The following is a 26,342-nucleotide window of genomic DNA, read 5'->3' as shown; positions in this document are numbered from 1 at the left end:
TCAAAACGTAAGAGCACCCAATCATTCTCCTTTAATTTCAAATCGTGACGATGTCGATCTGCTGCCTTTTTGTGTCTTTCTTGAGATTTCTGCAAAGCCTCCTGGACCTTGGCAAAAGCCGTATCTAAGTCCCGTGTGTACTCGTCGGCTTCAAAAATCTTATCTTTCGTGCTTAGGAAGGGTGGAACCTTCGTAGCACCTTCAATGATCTCAAATGGCGCCTTCCCCGTTGAAGAGTGAATCGTGTTATTGTAGGCAAATTCCACTAAGGGCAAATACATTTCCCACTGAGTCTTTTGATCCGAGATGTAAGACTTCAATAAATCCAGTACGCCTGAATTTGCAATTTTCGATTGCCCATTTGTCTGCGGGTGGAAACATGATGAGAACAACCACCGCGTGCCAATGTTCTCCCAAATAGCCTTCCAAAACAAACTCATGAATCGGGGATCTCTGTCAAAGACAATTGTCTCAGGCATGTCATGTAATTTGAAGATTTGGGCCACAAACGGTCTCGCTAAGTGATCCAGCTTGACTGTTTTTATAACCGGCCTATACAACGTAGAGGACGGTACTATTTCAATTACCTGTAAACTTTACACAGAGCACTGAGAAGGGAAGAGAACACAGTTGCGTCCAACGACTAGAGTGTCACTGCGCACACAAGACCAACACCCTGTAGGCCCCAAAGACTGACGCCCCTTTCGGTATTTCTTTAATTTAGAGAGAGAGAATTACAAAAAGAGCCCCTGGAAGACAACACCTACATCCAACTAGTACGCTCCAGATTCGGTAGAATTTCGGCAACATAACGGTACCGAATTAATCCGAATCAGTTTCCAAGCTCAAGACTCTATCCCACTGACGTTATCCCTCAGTCGGGAGCACAAATCAGTAAATTCCAGGTCGCTGTAATTTCTGGTTCAGTCCTGTTTTTGACATGATTTGGGCACACGACGGTCCCTACACTGTTCCCTGCACCTTGGGCTTGGTGCCCCTTGATTCTGGAAGCATTCCGGGCACAAAACAGTCTCAAAACAGAGTAAAAACAGCAAGCAAACAGTGCTGAATTTACTGCGCAATCGAGAGGTTATCACCCTCTCGTAGACTTGCTTTGGTGCAGCAGCTAGCTACACCGGTTCCTGTGCAAAGAGGCTCTTGCCTCGGCATGAAAGCATATTTCCCCACAGCTCTACATAGGTCAAATGAGAAGCCCACTAGTGGGGCATAACATATTGTACGTAGGGGAGAAAGAGAGCAGTATGTAGCGTGCAGGGCATCACTCCCGTCACCATACTGTGCATAGAGGGCAAGGTAAGCATTCCATAGCTTCTGTACTTGCTACAATCCACCTGAGGCTGAAAATGGCGCCCCCTTTGTTGATATGCAGCTCGTTTTTGCCTCCCAGAGTGGCAAAATCGCTCACAGGCTGACACGTCGCCCAGTTTCCGAGTTTGGGCTTTCCCGCTAAAAATATCTCAACTGGTGCGTCAGTTGACTTGGTAGCAGAGCAATAAAATGTTCCCCTTGTCATTCCAGAGCTAATGATGCAAACACATTTTCCGGTCAAAAATAGCAATTCCCTAAATTTTAGGAGATGCTTCCATGGCGTCCCTATCGGTCTCCTGACCATCATTGAAGACTACCATTTGACCAACATCTACAATGTGGGTTAATTTACTGGCCCCTTTCAACTTATAAAGTTGCAATGACTTGACGAGTGGCCCAAATTCCAGTTTGGCGCATACGAGCTTCCATACTCATCAGAATTCAGTTCTAACTGGCCAGGGCAGTCCCTGTCTGACCGACCTAGATCCCCGATGTGAGAAACCCATTTGGCTGCAGCCGTTTCACACTGGCCATGCAATGTCCACTTGCACCTTTTCAAGGGTTTTGGGACAAACAAGTAAAAATAAAATAAATATATCTAATACTTATTTACGGAAGGCAACAGGAAAAATACACCTCCTGGTGACAATTTTCTTCACTGGAATGAAATGAGCTTGCTTGCTACATCTGTCAATAACAATCCAGATACCATCGTGCCCACTCTGTGTTCTTGGGAGATCAAAAATGAAATTCATTGCAATACTTTCTCAGGGCGGGTGGGTATGGGTAAGGGATGTAACAATCCCTGTGGTTTATGCCTGTCAAACTTGACCTTCTGGCATACCAAGCAACTGCGTACAAAATCGTCCACGTCCTTCGTCCACTCTTCCTTGAATCTCGGCCAAAAGAAGTATCTCTCCACACCTTTCAAGGTGGTAGCAATGCTGCAGTGACCCGTAAATGGTCGACAGTGACGTTCGGTTAAAACCTTTTCCCTCGACGGCTGTGTAACGCACATCACTTTCTTCATCAAGTAGGCATCCCGAATGGCGATCCAGCTACTACCTCCCCATTCCGTATCCGAGTAAAAATATCTACAAAATCTATATCTGTGGGACTATATCCTCAAAGCTCCTATGATGTATTGCGAAAATAGCTAGATCCAACGACTTTCGGGACAAAGCATCTGCCACCAAATTCTTATGTCCCTACACATGGACAATCTGGAAGTGAAACTGTGACGAGATGTTCGCCCATCGCATCTGCTTTTCCAATAACTGCTTCTGTGACAAGAAGTAGCGTAAACTATGGTGATCTATGAAGATCGTAAAATCGGCTCTGAGTAGGTAATGTCTCCACTGAGTAAGAGCATGGATAACCGCCAAAAGCTCTTTCTTATATATCTGTGCTGTTGATTTCGGCCTTGAGAACAATTGGCTCTCCTAGGCAATGACATGGCCTTCTTGCATTAAGACCGCACCTCGACTACGACCACAAGTATCACAATATACTTCAAATGACTTCTGCAAATCCGGCAAAGTCAAAACTGGTCTTGTAGTCAATTTCTCTTTCAATGTCTGAAAGGCGGTCACCTCAGTGGGTCCCACGAGAAAGGGACTCCTTTCTATGTCAAGGTATGCAAAGGGGAAGCAACCTCTGCAAACTTTCTAATGAACCGCCGATAGTAAGAACATAAGCCCAAGAAGCTTCTAACTTCATGAAAATTCTTCAAATCAGGCCAATCACGGATAGTCTCTATCTTGGCCGGGTCCATCTACACTCTTGCTTCTGAGACGATGTGTCCCAAAAAGTGTATCTCGGGTAGGAAAAATTCACTTTTCTTTGCATTACTCACCAACTTGTGATCTCGTAATGCCTGAAAGACATGTAGCAAATGTTCTCTATGTTCTGCCTCATCCTTGGAGAAGACAATAATGTCATCAAAGAAGTGCCCACAAAAGATCTGTACTCTCTGAAAATCCTGTCCATCATTCGGTTAAAGGTCGCTAGAGCATTGGTAAGCCCAAAAGGCATCACCAAAAACTCGAATAAACCAAGGTTGTCCGAAAAGCTGTCTTGTAGACATCTTCCGACGCGATTCGGATCTGATGATATCCGCTCTGCAGATCGATCCTGTTGAAACAAGAGCATCCCTGTAGTTGGTCAAGAATATCATCGATCCTAGAAATCGGAAATCTGTTCTTGATGGTGATTTTGTTGAGAGCTCTATAATCAATGCACATTCTTCAAGAGTCCTTCTTTCTTCAAAACCAACAACATCGGACAGCAGGAAGGTGAAGTACTCGGTTGGATAAGACCCTTTTCCAAGAGGTCTTTCACTTGGTTCATAATCTCTTCATTCTGGGCTCGGCTCACACGGTAAGCTGGTCAGTTTGGTGGTGTGCTTCTAGGTATCAGATCAATGATATAATCCTCAAGACGAGCTGGTGGCAACTCGCCTAGCAGGCCCTCAGAAAAGCAATCGGCATGAGTGTGGATAAAATCTTGGCGTTCCTTTTCTAGATCAGACATATTGTCATGTAACACATCCCAACCCTATGTGTCCGTGGACAAGCTACACCACAGCAGGGTTCAGTCAGTCCCGTCAAGTTAGATCAGCAGTGATCTGGCACTTTTGTAAGTCTATTCGTAGACCGTGCATGCCCAGTCACTTAGCATAGATGCATATCCTCCGGTTACACACAACATGATCATCAGAATCCATCAGCATCAGTTAGGGGAATTTTCCAGTGCATTTAGCCTATTTTGCTATTTATTAGTATTTTCACTTATTATTTTTAAGTGACTTTCCAACAAAAGTAGGTAGGGCAATTTTGCTAAGTTAATATATAAGCAAACCCAAGTTAGCACTTTCTGGCAGAAGAGGCAACATGAGCTTCCCGCTCAACAGGCAACTTCTCAGCAGTAAAACACTCCCCCCCCCCCCCGCAGTAGACCATCGCCATACTCCCCCATCACTTGGCGTTTTGGAGTTCCCACTCGCCTACACCATCAGAGCCTAGCGTTTTGGATACAGACATCAGCCCGGTGTGTTCTCTTGCAGTTACCGCGTCCACATCAGATACCCCGCATTCCCCCCTTGCATGATCGCCCCACAAAAGTCCCCATTGCTGGTGTTTTTTCACAGCAGCTATCAGCCTTGGAGGCGTTTTTTGTAGTAGATCAATAGTAGTGTTTTGGGCAAGGGAAAGACAACATCAGCGTTAGTGAAATTCAGCCAAACCGCATCAGATCTGCCTCAGCATTGTATCGTTTTCCTCAGCTTGAAGACATCAGCCTTACAGCGTTTTTCAGCAGGTACGAACAAGCATGAAAACGCAGCATGACAGGTATTTAACCTCAGCGTTTCTGCCATCAGCCTGAGCCCTGACTACCCCATCATTTTCAGCCATGAAAACAGCCAGAAAACAGCCATTTTCAGCCACCAAGACAACCCCGAACTCAGCGAAGATCACAGATTTAGCCTAAGTCATCGTCATCACCGTCGTCGTCATCGGCATAGTCCCATTGCATCAGTCCATTGCATACGCATTGTACACCTTCGTGCAATCAAAGTAGACCACTCTCGCCGACGAGAGTGGGGCCTTCGGAGGAGGGTTTTACAACCTCTCAGTGTCGTATCTCTTCTCTCTCCTTCTCTCAATCTCGTTCACTTGCACGCACAATATCCACTCACTTTGTTCGTGACCACAGCACTCTACAAGACGGAAGGCTCTCTCCTTCCCTAAGAAGTAAAAGGAACCTTGAGCAATAAAGATCACTAATCTTGAGAAACTACAACATTCATTCCGCTGCACCTAACACATATTTGTCCTATGATCATCACTCAACTCTTTCAAAAAGAGCGAGTAAACAAACAGACTGGATTTCATTAATTTTGAAACGGCCAAAGCCGATACAATAGGGGCAGACTCGCCCATAAGTTTCACATCAAGTACGATGGTTCGGCCCTTTCCAGTAGTCAAAGTCACTTTTCTCGCCCGATAGTCGGCCATAGCATTGTTCTTATGGTCCTGTCACGTGACACATTCAACCCTATGTGTCCGTGGACAAGCTACAGCATGACAAGGGTTCAGTTCAGTCAAAGTCAGTCTAGAATAGAAAGTGATCTGGCACCTTTGTAAGTCTGTTCGCAGACCGTGCATGTCCAGACACTTAGATTAGATGCATGTCCTCTGGTTGCACACAGTATGATCATCAGATTTCCATCAGAACCCATCAGGAGCATTTTTACAGTGCATAGATCTATTTTTCCTATTTTTGAAATTTTTTACTTATTCTTTTTAAGTGACTTTTGTTGGAAAGTAGGTAGGGCAATTTTGCTAAGTTTGTATATAAGCAAACCTAGCACTAGCACTTTCTGGCAGAAGAGGCAGCAGGAGCACACGCTCAACAGGCAACTTCTCAGGAGAATCCCCAAGAGGCCTAGCGTTTTTACATCACAGCAGAAGGCTTGCGTTTTTGGACCAGATCAGCCAGCGGTTTTGCATTGGCAACAACTTGGTGATAGCATTTCAGCCATGTAACTGGCACAGTCTTGCTTAATAGAAGCGTGGACCACCAAGTGCGAGCATTCCCCTTAAAATAAGAGGCAGCTCTTCGAATCTTGGAGTGCTCTGAATAGCATCCTCCTACGAAAGCGATGTCAAACTGCTGTATAAAAGACAAAGCCTTCGAAGCATCGGAGTATCCCGAAAAAGTATCAAACGTAAGTGCTTGGCCACCTTCCTTAAACTCTCGGACTTTCTTGCTTTTATCTTCGAGAAAGTCATACTGGTTGGCTTTGTAAAAATTCTTCTTGTTCGCATAAAAGTTTCCGTTGTCAGAGTCTAACTGTCTGTAGACGAGTCCTCTGTAGAAGTGTCACTCACTGGGCGAGACTTAGACTTCTTTGCCTTTTTCCTGCCCTTTCCGAAGCGTTGTTTCTTGCTTCTCTTTTTGCTTTTCCTGTCTTCTTCGCTCGAGTCTAAAGAGCTAGAAGAACTGTCAGAAGAAGAACTGGGTAAGCCTTCAAACTTGACACGCTTCTTCAGTTTCTTTGCCTTGTTGAATGTCGACCGACGACCCAAATATCCCGGGAAGTTAGTGCCTTTCTTGTGCTTTTTGCCGTGCTTTTTGTCTTTCTTTTGCCCCGTCGAAAAGATGAGCAATCCGTGCATCAACCACGTTCTCCAGTTCCTTCTCCGTATATTTCTTGGAGGCAGAAGGTTTCTTGAGAGTGGGTTTCGAGAGTGGTGTTGTGGTTCTCTGCCACTCCATCTGTACCTCTTCCAAAGAGGTCTAGTTCATATATTTTGCCATCTTCGGGTCCCTGGCAAAATTGAGCATCATCTTTGTTGCATCATCAATCAATTGACGACGCTCCATCTCTCGCTGCTCCGCTTGAGTAGGCCTAGGCGGGCCATACTCCGTGCCGGAATCTTCATTGTGATCCCTGCCCGCATCTCCAGATGCAGAGGGAGTCGACTGATCATTGCCTCAAGCCATAGGTGCCGAGGAAAAAAAATTTGGGGATCGAATTTCCCGTAGAAGAGAAATCGGTCGTGCTCTGATACCACTGTAACAGGCTTGGACACTCCAAGTCAAGAATCAACCGCGACAACACCAATTAACCACTTCAAAACAATTCACAGATCACAACAGATTTACACTAGCCCGGCGGAGTTCCGTGCCTAGAGATATTGGCCCCAAAGACTGGCGTCCCTTTCGGTATTTCTTTTTATATTAATCAGATCAAAGTACAAGAGAGTGGCTAGGGTTTCACTCTCAGACTCTGCGTCCAGATGCTCTAAGAGGTGAAAGCCCTCCCCACTTATTTAAAGGTACAAGGGATGCCCAAAAGCAGAGCCCCAAAAACTTCAAAATCCAAAAGCTAAAAGCTTCTATCTCTCTCACACAAGAGAGCTTGCATAAAATAAAGCAGATGATCTTTTTCTCTCTCTCTTTCTCTTGCTATTGGCGTAGAAAAAGAAAGAAAGCTGCCAACGCAAATTCCGCCGCAATTTCCGCCGCAAATTACGGAAATCCGTACTTCTGCTGCCTCGTCGCACTCCCGGCAGAAATTAGGGTTTGCTGACAGAAATTAGGGTTTCAGCCATAATTTAGGGTTTGCTACAAATTAGGGTTTCTGGCAGTTTTTACAGTTTGCAGGGATTTTAGGGTTTCAGCCTGAAATTAGGGTTTCTCCGTAGCCATGTCATCACTTTGTGACACTTTGGGGGCCAATATCTCTAGGCACGGAACTCCGCCGGGCCAGTGTTGAATCAATTGTAACTCTGCCGGGCCAGTACTAAATCAATTGTGAACTGTGAACTATTTGAAGTGGTTATTTGGTGTTGTCGCGGTAGATTCTTGACTTGTTGTGTCCAAGTCTGTTACACAATGCAACCGAAGTTTGCCACTGACAGGTGTAATGGCTATGTCCCTGCCGGGTGCCGCTAGAACTGCCTCTGCTTGTGGCCCCATCCGATCGGGTGTAATCTTGAGCCTTGCCGCCAATTCAGGTGAAATGAAGTTGGCCTTGGCTCCTCCCAAAGAAAATAAAGGCTTCTTAATCTTTCACTTTGCCCCAAGCTTGGCAAAGTTCTGTACTCTCATCAATCGTGCTTGGGTCAGTACCCATGCAATCTGAAACCAGTCCTGCTTTCATCTTGCCTTTCCGTCCATGTTCCTCAGCTGCTTTTGAACTCTCTGGCCTTTCTTCATCTTGTTCTTTCTGTGCCTTTTTAGGGCACTTGGCGGAGATGTGTCCTTGTTCCCCGCATCCAAAACACTTCCCCTCTTTGATGTAGTTGGCTCTCTCCCGGGGAGTGAGCTGGGGTCGTGCATCCTTATCTTTCTGATCTTGGGGGCTCTTCTTCTTTCTACTTTCATTTTTAGAAGTCTGTTCAGTTTTCTGCGTCATGATCTCATCTGTGGGGTAAGTCAAACTGCCTGAGTGTATGACAAAGCCCTGTTTCACATGACTCATCAGTTCTTGAATAGAATCTGACTTTTGCTCTAAGCAGTGATCTCGGATCTCTGTAGGAAGTCCCAAGGTAAACCGCTCAATCTGTTCTTTAGATGAGATCTTCTTAAATGAAGAAGCGGATAGAAAAGAGCTCCAAAATCTCTCGCAATATGTGTCCAAGGTATCTTTCTTGTTCATTCGGAGATGGTTCCAAGCAGTTTGTATGTCGTGTTCGTACTCTCGAGTCAACCAAGAAGAAATAAAAAAGCCTTTTAAATTTCAACCATTTAACTGGCGCTTTCTTGTTCAATAGAAGAGTGGACCACCATGTTCGAGCATTTCCCTTGAAGTAAGAGGTAGCCCTCCGAATCTTGGAGTGCTCTGAGTAATGCCCTCAGAAAGTCATACTGGTTGGCTTTATACAAATTCTTCTTCTTTGCATAAAATCTGTGATCATCGGAGTTCGAACTATCTGAAGACGAGTCCTCTGTAGAACCATCAAAAACTGGGCGAAACTTAGGCTTCTTTGTCTTTTTCTTGCCCTTTCCGAAGCTTGCTTTTTGCTTCGCTTTTTCCCTTTCCTGTCTTCTTCTGCTCTCGTGCTGAGGCAAAAGTAGATTGGCTCTCTCCCTGGGAGTGAGCTGGGGTCGTGCATCCTTATCTTTCTCATCTTGAGGGCTCTTCTTCTTTCTAGTAGTCTGTTCCGTTTTCTACGTCATAATCTCATCTGTGGGGTAAGTCAAACTGCCTGAGTGTATGGCAAAGCCCCGTTTCACATGACTCATCAGTTCTCGAATAGAATCTGACTTTTGCTCTAAGCAGTGATCTCTAAGCATTTCTCTATAGGAAGTCCCAAGGTAAACCGCTCAATCTGTTCTTTAAACGAGATCTTCTAAAACGAAGAAGCGGGTAGAAAAAAGCTCCAAAATCTCTCGCAATATGTGTCCAAGGTATCTTTCTTGGTCATCCGGAGATGGTTCCAAGCGATTCGTATGTCGTGTTCGTACTCCCGAGTCAACCAAGAAGAAATAAAAAGTCTTTTAAATTTCAACCATTTAACTCGCACTTTCTTGAAGAGTGGACCACTATGTTCGAGCATTTTCCTTGAAGTAAGAGGTAGCCCTCCGAATCTTGGAGTGCTCTGAGTAATGCCCTCCAGAGAAAGCTATATCAAACTGCTGTATGAAGGCCAAAGCCCTCGAAGCATCTCAAAATCCAGAAAAAGTGTCAAATTTAGTTAATTGTCCACCTTCTTTGAATTCTCGAACTTTCTTGCTTTTTTCCTCCAGAAAGTCATACTGGTTGGCTTTATACAAATTCTTCTTCTTTGCATAAAATCTGTGATCATCGGAGTCCGAACTATCTGAAGACGAGTCCTCTGTAGAACCGTCAGAAACTGGGCAAACCTTAGGCTTCTTTGCCTTTTTCTTGCCCTTTCCGAAGCTTTGCTTTTTGCTTTGCTTTTTTCCTTTCCTGTCTTCTTCTGCTTTCGTGCTGAGGCAAAAGTAGATTGGCTCTCCTAGGGAATGAGCTGGGGTCGTGCATCGTTATCTTTCTCACCTTGGGGGCTCTTCTTCTTTCTACTTTCATTTTTAGAAGTCTGTTCAGTTTTCTACGTCATGATCTCATCTGTGGGGTAAGTCAAATTGCCTGAGTGTATGGCAAAGCCCCGTTTCACATGACTCATCAGTTCTTGAATAGAATCTGACATTTGCTCTAAGCAGTGATCTTGGATCTCTGTAGGAAGTCCCAAGGTAAACCGCTCAATCTGTTCTTGAAACGAGATCTTCTTAAATGAAGAAGCGGGTAGAAAAGAGCTCCAAAATCTCTCGCAATATGTGTCCAAGGTATCTTTCTTGGTCATCCGGAGATGGTTCCAAGCAATTCGTATGTCGTGTGCGTACTCCCGAGTCAACCAAGAAGAAATAAAAAAGCCTTTTAAATTTCAACCATTTAACTGGCGCTTTCTTGTTCAATAGAAGAGTGGACCACCATGATCGAGCATTTCCCTTGAAGTAAGAGGTAGCCTTCCGAATCTTGGAGTGCTCTGAGTAATGCCCTCTAGAGAAAGCTATATCAAACTGCTGTATGAAGGCCAAAGCCCCCGAAGCATCTCGGAATCCAGAAAAAGTGTCAAATTTAGTTAATTGTCCACCTTCTTTGAATTCTCAAACTTTCTTGCTTTTATCCTCTAGAAAGTCATACTGGTTGGCTTTATAGAAATTCTTCTTCTTTGCATAAAATCTGTGATCATCGGAGTCCGAACTATGTCCTCTGTAGAACCGTCAGAAACTGGGCGAACCTTAAGGCTTCTTTGCCTTTTTCTTGCCCTTTCCGAAGCTTTGTTTTTGCCTTCACTTTTTCCCTTTCCGGTCTTCTTCTGCTTTCGTGTTGAGGCAAAAGTAGATTGGCTCTCTCTCGGGGAGTGAGCTGGGGTCGTGCATCCTTATCTTTCTCATCTTGGGGGCTCTTCTTCTTTCTACTTTCATTTTTAGAAGTCGGTTCAGTTTTCTGCGTCATGATCTCATCTGTGGGGTAAGTCAAACTACTTGAGTGTATGGCAAAGCCCTGTTTCACATGACTCATCAGTTCTTGAATAGAATCTGACTTTTGCTTTAAGCAGTGATCTCTAAGTATTTCTCCGTTGGAAGTCCCCAAGGTAAACCGCTCAATCTGTTCTTTAAACGAGATCTTCTTAAATGAAGAAGCGGGTAGAAAAGAGCTCCAAAATCTCTCGCAATATGTGTCCAAGGTATCTTTCTTGGTCATCCGGAGATGGTTTCAAGCAGTTCGTATGTCGTGTTCGTACTCCCCAGTCAACCAAGAAGAAATATAAGCCTTTTAAATTTCAACCATTTAACTGGCGCTTTCTTGTTCAATAGAAGAGTGGACCACCATGTTCGAGCATTTCCCTTGAAGTAAGAGATAGCCCTCCGAATCTTGGAGTGCTCTGAGCAATGCCCTCCAGAGAAAGCTATATCAAACTGCTGTATGAAGGCCAAAGCCCTCAAAGCATCTCGGAAACCAAAAAAAGTGTCAAATTTAGTTAATTGTCCACCTTCTTTAAATTCTCGAACTTTCTTGCTTTTATCCTCCAGAAAGTCATACTGGTTGGCTTTATACAAATTCTTCTTCTTTGCATAAAATCTGTGATCATCGGAGTCCAAACTATCTGAAGACAAGTCCTTTGTAGAACCGTCAGAAACTGGGAGAAACTTAGGCTTCTTTGCCTTTTCCTTGCCCTTTCCGAAGCTTTGCTTTTTGCTTTGTTTTTTCCCTTTCCTGTCTGATAGTTCACTTGTTAGAAGAAGAAGAACTGGATAATCCTTCAAATCGCACATGCTTCTTCTGCTTTCGTGCTGAGACAAAAGTAGATTGACGACCCAAATAACCCGAGAAATCGGTTCCTTTCTTCTGCCTTTTGTCGTGCTTTTTGGCTTTGTTGGTTGCGTCAGAAAGCTAGGTAATCCATGTATCAACCACCTCTTCTAATTCTTGCTTTGTAAACACCTCGGAGTAGGAGGTTTCTTGAGTGCTACCATTGAGAGTGCACTTCGTCGAAGGATGTCCGAGTCAAAAAATCTGCAAATTTGTAATCCTTCGCAAGATTGATCATCTTTGTCACATCGTCAACCAATTGTCGACGCTCCGTCTCTTCAATCTCCGCTTGAGTAGGCCGAGGCAGGCTGTACTCCTCGTGAGAATCTTCTTCGTGATCTCTTCCCGCATCCCTAGATGCAGAGGAAGTCTGTTGTTCGTTGTTGGAATCCATAAGTGCCGCGAGAAAAGCATCGGATTTCCCAGTAGAAGAGAAATAGGCCGCGTTTTGATACCACTGTAACAAACTTGGACACTCCAAGTAAAGATTCTATCGGGACACAGCAAAGATTCACTTCAAAATAGTTCACGGTTCACAATCAATTTGACACGGCCCGACGGAGTTCCGTGCCTAGAGATATTGGCCCCAAAGATTGGCGCCCCTTTCGGTATTTCTTTTTGTATTAATTTGTGCTCAAAGTACAAGGGAGTGGGAGGGGTCTCATGTAAGGTGCATCGGAAGTGAATGTTGAACTTTGCTCAAGATGAGTGCTCCGAACTGTGCTCAAGGTTCCTTTTTTCTTAGGGAAGGGAGAGCCTTCCGTTCTTTAATGAGAGAGTGCAAGTGATCACAAACAAAGTGAATAGACACTGTGCGTGAAGGTGCATGAGACTGAGAGAGAGAGAGAGAAGATAATACGACATCGGGAAGTTGTCAAACCCTCCTCCAAGGGCCCCACTCTCGATGGCGAGTAGTCTATGCTATTGATTGCTGATGCAAATCTAAGTGGTGCTATGTCGAGGTCGACGGTGGTGCCGACGATGACGAGACTATGGCTGAAAACTAAATGCTTGGAATGCTTGGCGAATCTGAAGTTGACGGGGCTGATCTGCTATTGCAAAAACACTGTCCTTGTTGTCTACAAACGCTGGATCTGCTGCTGTCGTACTGCTGAAGTAAAGCACTGGCTCATGCTGAAATTGTTGCTTGAAAAACGTTGGTTCATGCTGCTACAAAAACGCTGACCATAGGCTGAATTTGCTGCAATAGCAGGGCTGAAAACGCTGGCCTGATGTGAGGGGTCTTCAAGGCTGAAATCACGAGGCTGAGGGGTGGTTCTTGCTTGAGAAGGTTCTCCAGAGGGCCTGCTGCACTAGGTGCCTGTTGCTCTCCTTCTTCTTCTCCAGATTAGCCTAGCACTAGGTTTGCTTATATATTATCTTAGCAAAATTGCCCTACCTAGTTCCCAACAAAAGTCACTTAATAAATAAGTGAAAAATGTCAAAAATAGAAAAAATAGGTTTAATGCATTGGAAAATTCCCTTGATGGATTCTGATGGTAATGCTGATGATCATGTTGTGTGCAACCAAAGGATATGCATCTACTCTAAGTGTCTGGGCATGCACGGTCTGCGAATAGACTCACAAAAGTGCCAGAGCACTTCCTATTCTAGACTCACTTGACTGAACTAAACCCTAGTCATGCTGTAGCTTGTCCACGGACACATAGGGTTGGATGTGTCACGTGAACCCCTCCTTTTCAAAGTAAGGTACTGGTACCGAACTGTATGGCGTCGAGGGAGATCGCCAATAGTATCCGGAATCCTGGAAAGGTTCGCAGGCCCACTCTGATGTGTAGGTCGTGCGATACTTGAACTTCATAAAGGTCTTCAATGCTTGCTTCTTTGGGCCGCGCTGAAAGCGACACAAAGTTTTATGTGGCTCCTTCAATGCTTCAACTTCGTCCATCGTCATGCGTCTCTCTTCTTCAAGAATCTCCGAGGCTGAAAATTCCTGAAACCACTTCCAACACAAAAACATGAACATACCCATTCCATGTAAAGTGACTGGAAAAATTATATGCTTCCTAAATGATTGTGCATGCAATGCACATGAACAAAGTGATGAAGTGCCAAACCGTTCATCAAACACATGCAAACAATGAGATCGAATCTTTTCTTTCGGATCTATATCAATCAACTGTGGCAAATCATAATGGAAATGCCAATGCTTGATGCTCAATCCTTCTTGTGCTCTTTCTACGATTGTGTCATGCCAAGGAAGAGAAATGGAATGTGACTTCCTTGAATGCATACGTTTCAGCTTTTCATGAGAAATCCGCATACATCCGTGCTCATTCATGAGCAAATTGTGCTCAACGTACAATCTGTCATGCCTAAGAAAAGGGATCACATAAAGACGCTGACTAAAAATACAAAAAACGATCACGAATGAAATACTCGAACAATGCGTGTTGACTAATCATTCGAACACATAGTACTTCCTGTGAAGGTTCTTTGGACCTAGGCTCGAGAGCCAAGATCGATTCTTCCAGAGGAATTTCTTTCTGAGTGGGTTGTTCCTAAGGGGGTTCTTTGGACCAGGCTCGAGAGCCAAGATCCGTTCTTCGCGATTGATTGAATCTGCAATAAGGTTAGCTTCACTAGAGAAAGTATCAACTAAACCATCATTCTTGTGAACAATCACATCATCTTCATGCAAATCATCATGCTCGTGAGAAATCACATCTTGATCATCATGCAAATCATGTAATTCCTCTATGTCTTGCTTTGAAGAAGAAGAGACTGAGAGAGTTTCCTTTTCCCGAATCTCTTGCATTTGTGCCTGCACTTGAGAAAAGAATCGGAACAAAACGGCTTTGCTTTCATTGTGCTCATGCTTTATGGCTGCCATTCTTTCTTCGTGTTCATGCTCTATTTCTGCTTTTCTTTCTGCATTTCGTGCTTCGCGTTCTAACTTTTTGACCATAAACATCTTTTCCAAAGCCTCCATAGAAGTTAGTGCAATCCTTGGGAGAGGGTCAAAAAAACCTCCTGTGGGGAAAATTCTTCTTCGCCACTTTCATGCTCATCACCTTCATGCGAAGTATCCATTCCGCTTCGGGTGATGACCGAATATTCTGAAGTCGTAGGTTCTTGTGGGTTCTTGTGGTCTAGGGTTCTTGAGTTCACGAGGAACTTGGGTTCTTGTGGTTCTTGGTTCTTGGGTGTCTTGAGGTTCTTGAGGGTCTTGGGGTTCTTGAGGTTCTTCTTTCGCTTGCAATCTGTGTTAGAGAAGGATCTTCTCTTCCCCTGAGTTCTGCTCTTTTCCGCGGGTGCACCCCTTGGCGGCCTTGCGCTCACACCAAGGTTGTTTTTTTCCACCTCACGTCGATTGGCCGGCCGCTAAGTGCACGGTCCGTTCTCAATGAGTGAAAAGAGACAAGGGGAGGCTAGACAAGCCCTTCTTTCTTGGGTTTCTTGCCACTCTTCAAAAACACGATTAGGAATTGACACGCACAAGAGACTTGGATTACGTGCGACCACAACAAGCAAAAAAAAATTATATGGTTCTTGTGGTTCTTTCCTTGAATGATATAGAACACTGCCAAAGCTCTGATACCAATGTAAGGTGCACCGGAAGTGAATGTTGAACTTTGCTCAAGATGAGTGCTCCGAACTGTGCTCAAGGTTCCTTTTTTCTTAGGGAAGGGAGAGCCTTCCGTTCTTTAATGAGAGAGTGCAAGTGATCACAAACAAAGTGAATAGACATTGTGCGTGAAGGTGCATGAGATTAAGAGATAGAGAGAGAAGAGAATAAGACACCGGGAAGCTATCAAACCCTCCTCCAAGGACCCCACTCTCGATGGCGAGAGTGGTCTATGCTATTGATTGCACAATTTGGTACAATATGCTCATGCAAATCTAAGTGGTGCTATGTCGAGGGGGACGGTGGTGCCGTCGATGACGAGACTATGGTTGAAAACTGAATGCTTGGAATGCTTGGAATGCTTGGTGAATCTGCAATTGTCGAAGTTGACGAGGCTGATCTACTATTGCAAAAACGTTGTCCTTGCTGTCTACAAACGCTGGATCTGCTTCTCTCGTACTGCTGAAGTAAAACGCTGGCTCATGCTGAAATTGCTGCTACAAAAACGCTGGTTCATGCTGCTACAAAAACGTTGATCATAGGCTGAATTTGCTGCAATAGCAACGCTTAAAACGATGGTTTGGCTGAGTCTGCAAGAGATGAAAACGCTGGCCTGATGTGAGGGGAAAATGCCAAGTCTTGAAGGTTGAAATCGTCAGGGTGAAGGGTGGTTCTTGCTTGAGAAGGTTCTCCAGAGGGCCTGCTGCACTGGGTGCATGTTGTTCTCCTTCTTCTTTTGCTAGATTAGCCTAGCACTAGGTTTGCTTATATATTATCTTAGCAAAATTACCCTACCTAGTTCCCAACAAAAGTCACTTAATAAATAAGTGAAAAATGTCAAAAATAGAAAAAATAGGTTTAATGCATTGAAAAATTCCCCTGATGGATTCTGATGGTAATGCTGATGATCATGTTGTGTGCAACCAGAGGATATGCATCTACTCTAAGTGTCTGGGCATGCACGGTCTGCGAACAGACTCACAAAAGTGCCAGAGCACTTCCTATTCTAGACTCACTTGACTGAACTAAACCCTAGTCATGCTGTAGCTTGTCCACGGACACATAGGGTTGGATGTGTCACGTGAACCCCTCCTTTTCAAAGTAAGCTACTGGTACCGAACTGTATGGCGTCGAGGGAGATCGCCAATAGTATCCGGAATCCTGGAAAGGTTCGCAGGCCCACTCTGATGTGTAGGTCGTGCGATACTTGAACTTCATAAAGGTCTTCAATGCTTGCTTCTTTGGGCCGCGCCGAAAGCGACACAAAGTCTTCTGTGGCTCCTTCAATGCTTCAACTTCGTCCATCGTCATGCGTCTCTCTTCTTCAAGAATCTCCGAGGCTGAAAATTCATGAAACCACTTCCAACTCAAAAACATGAACATACCCATTCCATGTAAAGTGACTATGCTTCCTAAATGATTGTGCATGCAATGCAGATGAACAAAGTGACGGAGTGCCAAACCGTTCATCAAACACATGCAAACAATGAGATCGAATCTTTTCTTTCGGATCTAAATCAATCAACTGTGGCAAATCATAATGGAAATGCCGATGCTTGATGCTCAATCCTTCTTGTGCTCTTTCTACGATTGTGTCATGCCAAGGCTACAAAAACGTTGACCATAGGTTGAATTTGCTGCGATAACAGGGCTGAAAACGCTGGCTGATGTGAGGGGAAAACGCCAAGTCTTCAAGGCTGAAATCGCAAGGCTGAGAGGCTGAGGGGTGGTTCTTGCTTGAGAAGGTTCTCCGGAGGGCCTGCTGCACTGGGTGCCTGTTGCTCCCCTTCTTCTTCTGCCAGATTAGCCTAGCACTAGGTTTGCTTATATATTATCTTAGCAAAATTACCCTACCTAGTTTCCAACAAAAGTCACTTCGTCATCATTGTCGTTGACATCGTCGGCAAGTCCATTGCATCTAGACCATTGTACCAGATTTGTGCAATCTATAGCATATAGACCTCTCTCGCCATAGAGAGGGGGGTCCTTGGAGGAGGGTTTGAGAACCGTCTGGCGTCATATTCCTCTCTCTCTCTCTCTCTCTCTCTCTCTCTCTCTCTCTCTCTCAGCACCTTCATTCACAGTAGCATTCACTTTGTTTGTGATCATTGCACTCTCTCACTAAAGGAATGGAAGGCTCTCCCTTCTGTAAGCCCTTGAGCACAATTCGGAGCACTCATCTTGAGCAAGATCAACATTCACGTCCATTGCACATTACATTGGTATCAGAGCTCTGTGTGTGCTTTGGCTTCGCGAACTCAAGGGAAGAACCTAAAGAAGAACCCCAGAAGAACCAAGAACCTCGAGAACCTCAAGTACCCAGGAACCCAAGTATCAAAGAACCATCAAGAACCCAAGGAACCTCTCCTAGGCTTTTTTTTCCTGAAGAATCTTTGAGTCCCGACCATGGACTTACCAAATCCCATCTTCATTGCCATGTCTTTTAAGGAAGATTGACATCGAATACACGACAACCTAGATCTTGAGTACCAAGATCTCCTAGCTTTGTATGCCGATCACTAACCTTAGGGAAGGAGTTGGAGACAGGATCCCTAACCTCTTCTGCATTCGCATTCGCATGTAGCGTGCATCTATTTCCCTCGTCAATGAACCTTTGGAAGAGACTCCGGAACCAAACCTCAGTCCATCAGCACCGATGATGTTTTGACCATAGTCGGTGTTCGTAGGAACAGCTCTTGCTACAGCAGGCAGAGTCAGCACTATCTACTATAGAGCGCAGGCTGATATTCGGCAATCGTACTAAGGCTGGACAATGACCCTTACATGGTGTTTGCATCGCCAACAGTACCCACAGCACCTGTAGTACCATCACTTTCTGGTTTCGGAGGAATCTGCATTGATTTGTGCATCCACGGCATCACAAGCATTCATCACTCAGCATTAGAAGTACAGATAGAAGTTCGACAGCTTTGCCTCACTTTTAACAGGGGGGGATGTCACGTGCGCACTTCACTTGCGCCGCATGGACACACTTCTGCTGTAGTCTAGCATGAGTCTTAGCTTAGGACTGAGCCTGGCACTTTGTGAGCCTCTAGCAGGACGTGCATCTCCAAGCCAGTCACACTTGCATACCCTCTCTTGCACAAGAACAGTCATTTCATCATGCAGACATTTTACCGCGTGAACCACCTCTTATAAGTCATTTTATTAAGCGTGACTTTTGGAATTCTTTTTGTAAGTTTGTTGGAAAGCTTGCCCTACCCAGCATATAATTCCTATAAATGAAACCCATTGGGCACTCAGTAGAAGCAGAAGAGCAAGGGACAGGAAGAGGCAGATAGGCAGCACCTCGGCAGAAGCCCTAGCGTTTCTCAAGAAGAAGACCAACGTTTTTGCACCAGTAAACCAGCATTTCAGATTTCAGCCCTTAGCCTCGCAAGAACGCGCTCCCACCCAGTTGCACAACCTCGCGTGTTTCCATCTACACCTAGATCAGCCTAGCGTTTTCAGATCTCAGTAGATCAGCCTGGCGTTTTCAGTTTTCAGCCAAGACAACCAGTGTTTTATAATTCACAGCCCAGATCAGCCAACGTTTTGCATTCTCAGCCCTTGCACGACTCGGCAGTTGCAGATCAGCCCCGCAGTGCCGCCACAATAGCAGATCCATAGCAGAACATCTAGCGTTTTCAGTTTTCAGCCTTGATACCGTCATCATCGACACCATCGTCGTCGTCAACATCATCATCATCATCGCAGATCCCTACCTTGACGACGACACCTTCGTCATCGTCATCGTAGTCTCGGACTTGGCGACGACACCATCGTCAGCATCGTCACAGTCGACATAGACCAGAAGTGCTGGTCATCGACATCACCGTCTTTGACACAGATCCTTAGTACCTCGTCGTCGACTTCATCGTCTTCGACATAGACCTCGTCGTCGACCTCCCCGTCTTCGACATAGAACCCACAGTACCCATCGTCAACATCGTCTTCGACATAGTCCCCTTCAGTACCTCAGTACCCGTCAATATGTCAGTACCAGTACCCAGCATTAGTAGCAACAATACCCATTAGTATCAACATCTCAGCATCCAGCCATTGTAGTAGCATTTGTGCAAGAATAAAGAAAGTACTTGCTCTGGCAACAAAGCAACGGGGCCCTTGAGGGTTGGGATCCGACATCCCTGTGTCGTCTCTTTTCCCTCTCGTCTCTCTCCTTCTTTCAGTTTCAGTTCAGTTCTTTCAAGTGAAGTAAAGTGTCCCTTGTGTTTGTGTGCGGAGTACTAGATCCGAGCAAATCATTAATCTCTTCCGCTGCACCTTACATTGGTATCAGAATATTTTGAATGACTCTTATTCCTCTGCCATTGGTAGAACTCCGTATGAGGTAGCTTTTGGTCGTCCGTTCCAATCACTTTTGACTCGCTCGGTCAATCAAATGCCCAATGCCAATGCTGAAAGTCAGTCGTTGAATGAGATTTCTGAGAGTGTGAAGCTTCGGCTAAGCAAGGCTCAGGAGTCTTACTCACGACAGGCTAACAAGTATCGTCGGGATGTTTCTATCAAGGAAGAGGATCGGGTTTCATCTTAAGCAAGTCGGAAAGAAGTGTCCTAAGTTGTCTTTCAGAATGTATGGTCCATTTCTTGTCATTAAGAAGATCAATGAGGTTTCTATGAAATTGCAATTTCCTAACTCCTGGTCAATGCACAATGTTTTCCATGTTTCTTGGTTGAAAGTGTTTCAGGGTACACCTCCAACGGACATTTCCGAAGAAGAAGAGCCGAAGATCATCAATGAAGCTGAAGTCATGGAGCCGGAGCTGCTAACAGATCCTCGTAAATCTATGCAACACAAAATCAATCACATGAGCCTCAAGTCTCTCTGATTGTAGCTCCCTAAGCAAACCCTCAGAGAAACAATCGGCTTGAGCTTGCAAATATTCTTTGCATCTTGCCTCTAACTTTGACAAATTTAAATTTTTATGTTCTTCCAAATCTCTCAAAAAGATCAAGTAAATAGAAAGATTGGATCTCATTACTGTAGAAATGGCCAAAGCTAATACAAGTGGGATGGACTCGCCCTTTAACTTTACATTGAGGACGATATCTCTACCTTTATCAATTTTCAAAGTGGCCTTTCTTGCCCAATAGTCAACCAACAAACGAGGTTAGACCTATCATTTCTAGCATTGTGGCCTTACTACACCCCTCTATCCCCTAGTCTCTACTCTCTTCCCCCCTCACCCCTACCCACCCTCTCTCTCTCTCTCTCTCTCTCTCTCTCTCTCTCTCTCTCTCTCTCTCTCCCCACACCCCCAGAGATTATGCTCCAAGGGATTTTTACCTCGCCATCACCTATGTATCAGATATTACACCCCCACTATGGTACTAGATGGAGCTAGAAAGATATGCATTACATTCTTGTATACCCTACGCATATAGGTTGCATATTGAGCCTTAGCAATAGGGCTCCATCCACCATCCACTACATCACACCAGCAGCTCGGTACTTAGTCTACCTCTTTTCATGTTGTTATTATCATTCTGTCCCTTTTGATATCCAGAGGACACTGACAGTTGTACATTGATTTGTCTCATAGGCCGAGTTCGGCCTCTAGCAGACGTTAATAAAGATCTCTCTCTCTCTCTCTCTCTCTCTCTCTCTCTCTCTCTCTCTCTCTCTCTCTCTCTCTCTCTCTGTGACTTAATAGCCATTATCTTCGTGTCCCTACCCCGGACTTATTAGCCACTCCCACCGTTAGTCCATCGCGCATCGGGCCGCTGTCTTACGGGGCATAAGCCATAAAGAAACCAAGACCACCTGGCATTCATGGATTCGGTAGAGTACTTGCAGTTTCTCCTCGATGAGCTTCACAACATTCTTTCGCGGCATTTTCAACATCGCTCTGAGGTATAAGCCATAAAGAACCCAAGACCACATGGCGTTCATTGATTTAGAGTACCTACAGTTTCTCCTCGACGAGGTTCGCGACATTCTTTTGTGGCATATTCAGCAGAATCTTCCAATGCTACAAAGTTTTCAACAGTTTCATAAATTACATGTTACCCCTGTAATGCTCTAGGTGGTACCTCCTCCTCCGGCACCAGAAAGTACGAGAGCTTCCAACCGACAACCTTCCCAGCTATCTGTTCCGATCATGGGAGTTTCAGGAATATGGTGCAGCCATCTATGACCTGATCCAGTGCAACCACCTTTGCCACCATCGTTGCCCCCACCTTCCCCACCACCAGGCTACAATAATTGGAGGCCATATGGATACCCTTATTATCCATACCCGGGATACGCGCCTAACCAACCGAAAGATTTCAAAGATGGCGGCACGAGAGTCAAAATTTTCACCTTTTCCGGGGTAAAAGATCGGAAGAAAGCATTGCAGTTTCAACGGCAATTCAACAACATCTATGCTTTGGGAACTATACAGAGAATCCAAGATTTCTCGAGTAGCAAGATTTCTTAAAGGTAATGCTATGCAATGGTGGAGTTCAATCGCGACGCAACCGCATGCTCCGAGGACCTGGCAAGCTTTCAAGACATTTGAACGCAGTTATATGACTTCTCTCTTTGAAGTCCGAATCTTAGCAGAATGGGGCAACTTGAAAATGCTTTGTCACAGAGACCATGGACGACTATAACCAAAGGTTTCTCGACGTCTACCTTTCGATGTCCTTTAAGTTTATTCCCTTGGAGGACCAATGCAAACGATACACCATTGGACCACCATCACCATTGCAAGAATATTGCCCGTCCAAGCAAGTCTCAACCATGCAAGAGCTTGCTACAAATTATGAAAGGAAAGCCTACAGAAGCAACTCCGGCCAATAACTAGAACTCTCGGGCCTCGGCAACAATGAACAATTCTCGAGATTCTTGTGAAAGTCAACCGCAAAGGCCTCGTTTGACGTCTCAACAACGAGACACCTTATCACAAGAAGGCCGATGCTTTGGATGTTTTCAAACAGGGCATAACTATCCCCATCGCACTGACAGACCAGCGGAGCCGCCACCCACACCGACGGTCGACAGAAACCCAGGACCATCTCTAGCCAAATGAGCTAAGCCGGCCATTGGCCTTATACCTGACATCTATGGTATATGCCTTAAAAGTACAATTAATTGTGTAGAGCATATGGAAAAGTCAACGGCTTCAAAGCCCTAATTTTCTTTAACCCAAGAGTTACTAAAAACTTCAAGCAAATGGACTTTAATTATGATCAATAGGGTGGCGCAATTGAAGCTGGGTTAGCTACCAGCCAGACCCAAAAGGTGATACCTCTCATTGGTGCTCTTCCAGTGACCATCTAGGGATATCAACTGTGACGTTCTCTTGGGCATGCCTTTGCATGACAAGAATGACGCGACACTCCAAATTTGGAACCGTACAATTACCTTGATCCGGAAGAACAAGCCAGTCATCGTTACAATTCGACTGTACGAACAAAAACCCGAATGATTTTTCTTTTGTATTTAGATCCTTTTGAGCTTTAATACTGTTTGAAATTTATTTAAAATGGATTGCATCTGTTTTAAACTTGTCTTGGTGCCGATTTGAATTGTTTTGACTCTAGTTTTAATACTGGTTTCAATGATTGGTGATTTACTCCCAGGAGGAGTACTGAAGGCAATTGATGTTTAAGAATGCATGCACATACTCATGACCCGGACCCTTGTGGTTATTTTGGCCCGGACCCTTGTGGTTATTTACGCGGGGAGTATTCAAAAGTCTGAGCAGTATGTTAAATCTCATTTTTCGATTTGGCTCGCTGCCCCCCCCCCCCCCCCCCCCCCCCCCCCCCCCCCTCCCGCCTGCATGCTGCCCCAGCTTGCACGCTGTCCACCATGCTCTCCCACACCCCTCTGCTCGCTAACATCCCCCCCTTCCCTTTTTTTGCTTGTGAGTTGTTCTCAGCGCACTTGCATTCACGTCGTCATCTTTGCCTTTAGCCTTCGCCCTCTTCTTTACCAGCAGCAGACACAGAATGGCAGCCTCTAGTCCATCTCAGAGGAACTCTACAAAAGCCCCCTCGCCTGACCCCGCAGAGCCGACCCTTCGACTTGCTCTTTCGCCAGAAGAGCAAGTGACCTTGATGGCCAAGATGGAATGCTTGCAAGCCACCTCTGTTATCTGCAAGATCACTGACTTCTGCTGCAATGCTGTTGCATCTCCTTGGAGCTACACATTAACCAACTCCCACGGACACCATATTCTGCGTTGAATTGGTCATGAGAGACGTTTCTGTTTATCTGCAGATCGTTCCAAAATGCTTGCCTTACCAAATTTTCAGATAGGCTATCAACAGAGCTGGACGAGGAGTGTGATTGAAGCCAACCGCTCATCAAACTATGGCTTGCACTAGTGGCAATATTTCCCAATGCCTTTCCCTCGACATTGAGCTGTCTTCGACTAGTCCCCTCACACTCTCTGCTAAAAGCGCAAGCAACTAGCACTGAAGCCGCTGGCTTAATTACTTGAGGATAAATATCATAAGCTTCGGTCTGATCAATCCACTTCGACGTTTACTCTTTCCATTTCTTCGGCCTCTGTCGTCTGCATCGCCAACAGCCTGATAGCATCAGCAGAAAAATGTGTTGAACGGGCCTGCAAAGGCAATGAGTTTTGGTCCAGATTAGGCCAACTGATCATCAATTGAAATCTGATATCTTCTGTTTCAGTAGCACCACTAGAACAAACCTCTGCCATGGGTCGATTGCACAAAATATCTGTTGTTTGAGAGTGCTCATCACGTCGGCAAGTATCCGAAGTACCTTCCAGCTTGATGATCTGCAAAATATAACCAGGGTTTGAAAGGTCTCCAGTTCTCCTTTCCGGTTCTTCCCAACTTGCTGTTGCACGGGCAAACAACGTGGAAAAGACTGATGTGAATCTTGAGAATTAGGCATGGGGACCTGCTCCATATCATTTACATGAACATTGAAGGATGGCCGAGGGCATAGGTATACTTGGAGCGGCATAATGCTGGCCATAACTAGTTGCGCCTGCAGAAACAAGCTGAGTAAGGTAGTTGAAGTGGGACATACTGTTCAGCTGGCCACTGGGTCTTGTTGCACACAAAGCTGCTATGATCGCTTTGCGGGGAAGGAACATGTAGGCTTATGATTAGGTATTGAGGCTTCACTGCAAAAGAAGGCCGATTCCAATATGCCGATGGGGCAAACAATGACATTGTTGACCTTGTACTACAGTAATGAATAGGGAGGAGCTTGGCCTACAGACTCTATGTTACTGAAGAATGCTCTAGTCATTTCTTCATGGCTCTTCGCTTTCATGTGAAAGAGGTATAAGGTGGGCTTTGGTTAACTATAAGGTGCCAGTACAGCTAGCTGGGCGTTGCCAGTTCTAGCACCATAAATCAGAGGATGAGAAGGCAGTAGGATCCGCGTTTGATGGCTCCATTGCGAGCAAAGCCATCATCGCCTACTAGCGTCATAGCCTTCTCTCTCTCTCTCTCTCTCTCTCTCTCTCTCTCTCTCTCTCTCTCGCGCGCGCGCGCGCAAAGAGTGGACAGACAAACCTGCAGACAAAGCTCCGAGCTGCTTCTGGAACCTGCGAACTGCTTGGAGAAGATCGAACTGCTTCTGAGAGCAATTGAGCAACGCAGACTTGGTAGCTTTTCACGCGGAGTTTTTTTAATGGGAAAATGACCAAAATACCCCTCTTATTTATGGAAATTCCCAAAATACCCTTGTATCTGTTTTGGTTGGATTGCTCAATATTTTGTAATCTTTATTTCTTTTTGACAATCCAGATCCGTGTTTAATTGTTTAGCTTGTAATTTGTCACAAATCACCTTGCAAAAAAAGGCAAATATGTCTAAAAATAATGAAGCAATTCATCTTCAAAGCCTACATAACCAACTCAAATTCTAGTTTTAACATCTTGTATTGATAGACAACAGCTTGCTTTTGAAAAGCTCCAAACTTTTTAACCTTTGGAGAAATTTAATCTCACAACTAGGGGTATTTTGGGGATTTGGAAAATTTGAAGGGCATTTTCGGAATTTATCACAAAATATTGGGGGTATTTTGGGAATTTTTTAAATTTGAAGGGTATTTTGGAAATTTTGACAAATTAGAGGGGTATTTTGGTAATTTCCCCTTTTTTAATTTAGAGTTTTTCATGGCAGCGATGTGTTTTCTTAAATTTATTCTTAAATTTAAATTCAATGCCACGTGGTGGCTTCTGCGTTGAGATATTGGAAAAAGAGCCTTTGGCTCACCAAGTATATATCTCTAAACACTTCACCTTTTCAGAACTTCGTTTGGTTCTCCTTCAATAGGAGACCATAGAACTTGAATCGAAAATGCTCTAGCTATTGACCATAGAACTTGAACCGGAAATGCTCTTGACTAAGTCGCTTCAAGATAGTCCAAAAGAACAACTAGGCAAAGATTGGAGCAATCCATCCAAACTCGGTACAAGGGTTTTTGGGAAATTTTGAAATTTAAGGAGCATTTCGGGATTTTTCACAAATTTTTTAGGATATGTAGATAATTTATGTTGGAGATATGTCAGCATTAGATGGTTGACATTCTAGCGTGACTGGCATGGTTGTATAGCCATATTAGCGTTGGATAAGCATTATAGTAGATTTGCAAAGTCTAGTTGTCCCAATGTTTGGGCGCCCCCAATTTTTCACATTTCAAGTCTGTGCGCTAGCGTGTCTTCCGTGTGTAGCAAAGGCACTTGTTCCAAAAATGGGGGCCGCCGAAAGTATAGGGAGCCCTCTTAACGTGTCCAAACAATATTTTCAGCACCCAAAGGGCTTAAGCGAAGGCCGCTCCAATATGAGAAGAGTGAGCAACCAATTCACTTGCTACAATGCATGCAAAATGGGGTCAATCTTTTGCATGATTATTAAGTGGTCGTTGTACGTGTAATGGGACCTCGAACATTTCCTTATGGAGCTACCGGGTGCAATTTAGTGTGCAAAGGCCCTTATTTCTCTTCGGCCATTCACTTTCATTCTCTCCCACTCTTTTGTGTTTGTATCTTCTATATGCATTCCTCTCCTCACTCCATGGTATCATAGCATGGAGGTTGAGGACAATCAGAGACTCATGATGGCTTCTTC

The 26,342-nt window shown here is 44.7% G+C and overlaps 1 protein-coding gene across 2 annotated transcripts in view; it reads right to left on the bottom strand.

Moving 5' to 3' along the window:
- The window catches only part of URED (urease accessory protein D), a 31,243-nt gene extending 6,330 nt beyond the window's left edge, over positions 1-24,913 (bottom strand). Inside the window, exon 1 of one of the 2 annotated variants that reach the window (XM_086507877.1) lies at positions 24,783-24,913. The gene's annotated coding sequence lies outside the window, so the exon portion shown is untranslated. The remainder of the gene's footprint in view (positions 1-24,782) is intronic. The other variant, XM_086507879.1, reaches the window with a different exon arrangement.
- Positions 24,914-26,342: the final 1,429 nt, after the last annotated feature.

The sequence above is a fragment of the Adiantum capillus-veneris genome, chromosome 3 (genome assembly GCF_014529385.1).
Source record: "Adiantum capillus-veneris isolate H3 chromosome 3, ASM1452938v2, whole genome shotgun sequence".
NCBI classification, from domain to species: domain Eukaryota; kingdom Viridiplantae; phylum Streptophyta; class Polypodiopsida; order Polypodiales; family Pteridaceae; genus Adiantum; species Adiantum capillus-veneris.
Note: the sequence above shows the minus strand (reverse complement) of the source record. Positions and strands in the feature narration are given on the sequence as shown.